Below are 3617 nucleotides of genomic sequence, written 5' to 3' on the forward strand. Positions count from 1 at the left end.
TCTTGACTCGCCGAGTCGAAGCGGGTGCGTGGCACGGGGTTAAGTGGCCTGACTCGGCGAGTCGGCGGCTGGACTCGACGAGTCAGTGTTGGTCGAGGAAAAACCCTAATCTTCGGGGTTGCACCCTATTTAAAGGACTTAATGTCCTCCCCTCAGCTCCCTTAGCCCCCTTTGAGACCCAGAAACCCTAGAATCGTGAGTGAGAGCCATTGGAAGCAAATTGGAGCATTGTTAAGTGTTTTGTGAAGAGATCTTGAAGATCAAGAAGCTTGGATCAAGGAGATTTGTGGAGATTCAGATTACTCTTCAGCAGGAGGTCGTTTTGGAGGTAATGAATCGTTATCCTTGGCTTTCTCCTTTCTAGATCCATTTTCATGGAAGTTTTAGGGCTTGTTTGGAGATGATATGATGAGATCTTGGTGTATAAGTTAGATATGGAGTTGAAACTCCAGATCTGAGCTCTATTTGGATCAAAGATGCAGAAAGCCCTTTTGGTTGCTATGCAAAAGCCTTTCCCCAAGAGTTAAGTCCCTTTGTAGCTTGGTTTTTGGTATTATGGGGCAAGAAGCATGTAAAGGTAGCAACTTTATCTTGCTAATGGACTCTAGAGACCCCGATCTATTGTTTGGAGCAAAGGAGTAGCTCTGTGTCTCGAGATTTTAGGAATGCACATATGGACTCGACGAGTCTGGGAGATAACTCGACGAGTCGGGCTAGAGATCAGACTTTGAGTCACATAGTAACTCGGCGAGTCGCATGGTGACTCGGCGAGTCTTATGATGATGAGCTTGGACTCGACGAGTTGGAAGAACAACTCGGCGAGTCTATTGAAGATTGTCGTGGACTCGGCGAGTCTGTTCTTGGACTCGGCGAGTCTGGTCGCAGAACCCCTAACCTCTTTTGGTTAAGACGCAGATCAGTGAGTCGAGGGGTGACTCAGTGAGTTGGACAGGATGGGACTCGGAGATCGTTGGACTCGACGAGTCTTGGGGTGACTCGGCGAGTAGACTCGGGTTATGGGAATTTCTGAGTATAGGGACTCGACGAGTCGACGGGTCGACTCGACGAGTAGAGTCAGTCAGGGAGGTTGACTTTGACTGAGGACTTTGACTTTAACCAAGAGTTGACCAGTTTGACTTCCAAGGGTATTTTGGTGATTTTGGTATTTATGGAATTGGTTCTTTGGTAGTGTTCGGTGGTGGAGTTCGTGTCGGTGATCGGAGCAGCTGATCTTATCCTTTCAGTCGGCAATTACGAGGTGAGTTATCCTCACTATATCGATAGGGTCTACGGCACCAAGGCCGGCCCTTTATCGGATGGAAATCCGGGTATTGTTTGTTATGTTATTGTTTTGCTAGATCTGCATCCTGGTATTTAGGATGGTGTTATGTTAGTGACCTGGTTAAGGTCGGTACCCGGGATATAGGGTAATGTTATGCTAGTGACCGGTTAGGTCGGAATCCTGGTTAGGATGTTGATATGCTATGTGATCTGTTAGACTGGTTGTCTGGTTGAGGATTGTTATGTGATTGATTATTTTATGTGCACATGGTTGTTTGACGGGGGTTGGGTTGAGGCGGGTCCTACTTTGTGCTGAAGGCCAACATACCCAGGGCGGACCGGTTATTCCGAAGGCCCAGCGAGCGGTCCGGATAGGCTGAAGGCCCCAAGAGGGCGGACCAGACGTGCCGAGGCTCGGGGAGTGGACCAGGCCGACTGAAGGCCCGGTGCGGGCGGACCAGTCATACTGTAGACTTAGAGAGTGGACCAGGTGGATTGAAGGCCCGGTGCGAGCGGACCAATCACACTATAGACTCGACGTACATGGCTAGACTCGGAGGGTAGACCAGGTGGACTGAAGGCCCGGTGCGGGCGGACCAGTCACACTGTACACTCGACGTACATGGCTAGACTCGGAGGGTGGACCAGGTGGACTGAAGGCCCGGTGCGGGCGGACCAGTCACACAGTAGAGCCGATGCACATGGTTGTTCTATTTATGATATGTTATGAGTATGATATGTGTGGTTGGTATTTTGGGGGTAACTCACTAAGCTTTCGGGCTTACTGTTTCAGTGTATTGTTTCAGGTACTTCAGGAGATCGTGGCAAGGCGAAGGCGTGATCGTACCGCTCCTCATGTTTTATGATTTATATGAAATGGTTATGGGGGATACTCTGATGTTTAAACTATTTTGAAAACGAGTTGTATGAACGTAATGGTTTTTGAATGATTAAAATGTTTTAATTTGGCTCAAATTTTATGGGTGTTACACCATAAGGTCCTTTAAAAAGGGCACAGGCCCGGGGATTTAGGGTTTCAACCCACAGCGCGGACTCGTCGAGTCCACCCTTTCCGACTCATCGAGTCCCTCTCTTTTACTCAAAATAAATGGTCAAACATAATACCTGGAAATCCGGATGTTACAATTCTCCCCCACTAGAATCAGACTTCGCCCTCGAAGTCTTGCTCCACAAACAACTCTGTATGCTTCTCCCGCATCTCCAACTCCGACTCCCAAGTCAGCTCGGACCCTCTCCGATGTTGCCACTGGACTTGAACCAGGGGCACCTCCTTGTTCCTCAGAACCTTGATCTTCCGATCCCAGATTGCGATTGGCCTCTCAGCATAATTTAGGCTCACATCCACCTGAATATCTTCCAGCGACACCACCACCGACTCGTCGGCTATACACTTCCTCAACTGAGACACGTGGAAGGTATCATGAATCTGGCTCAACTCCGCAGGTAGCTCCAACCGATACGCTTCCCTGCCCACCCTCGCTGTCACCCTGAACGGCCCAATGTACCGGGGCCCTAGCTTGCCCCTCTTCCTGAATCGAATCACTCCTTTCCAAGGAGACACCTTCAGGAGTACGAAGTCTCCCACCTGGAACTCCAGCTCGGATCGTCGCCTATCCGCATAACTCTTCTGGCGGCTCTAGGCTGTCAACAACCTTTGTCTAACCTGTTGTATCTGCTCGGTCGTCTGAAGCACTATCTCGGTGATGCCCATCACGCGCTGTCCTACCTCTCCCCAGCAAATGGAAGTCCGACACCTCCTCCCACACAACAACTAGAAGGGAGGCATACCAATACTCGAATGGTGGCTGTTGTTATAGGAAAACTCAGCCAATGGTAGGTATGTGTCCCAACTTCCTCCGAAGTCCAACACACATGCCCTAAGCATGTCCTCGAGCGTCTGAATCGTCTGGTCGCTCTGACCGTCCGTCTGTGGGTGGTATGCGGTACCGAAATGCAGCCTCGTACCCAACTCCTCATGGAATTTCTTCCAGAACCTGGAAGTGACACGCACATCTCGATCCGACACAATCGAGATAGGTACTCCATGCCGCGATACTACCTCTCTCACATAAAATTCTGCCAGCCTCTCAGCAGAAGAGCTCTCGCTGATAGCAAGAAAATGCGCGCTCTTCGTCAGCCGGTCGACGATCACCCAAATTGCATCGACACCCCTCGCGGCCCTCGGCAATTTGGTGATGAAATCCATAGAAATCTGTTCCCACTTCCATTGGGGAACCTCAAGTGGCTGCAACTTGCCATGCGGACGCTGGTGCTCGGCCTTAACCCTGCGACAGGTCAAGCACCTCTCAACAAAC

General features: G+C 50.3%; 1 long non-coding RNA gene across 1 annotated transcript; it reads left to right on the forward strand.

The window, feature by feature from the left end:
* Nucleotides 1-252: 252 nt before the first annotated feature.
* LOC145129626 (uncharacterized) lies at nucleotides 253-2134 on the forward strand. The gene is made up of 3 exons (XR_013717569.1): nucleotides 253-328; nucleotides 1190-1258; nucleotides 2088-2134. It is a non-coding gene; the product is annotated as an uncharacterized LOC145129626 (long non-coding RNA).
* Nucleotides 2135-3617: the final 1483 nt, after the last annotated feature.

Source organism: Lactuca virosa, chromosome 8 (genome assembly GCF_052849685.1).
Source record: "Lactuca virosa cultivar CGN04683 chromosome 8, Lactuca_virosa_CGN04683_v6, whole genome shotgun sequence".
NCBI lineage: Eukaryota > Viridiplantae > Streptophyta > Magnoliopsida > Asterales > Asteraceae > Lactuca > Lactuca virosa.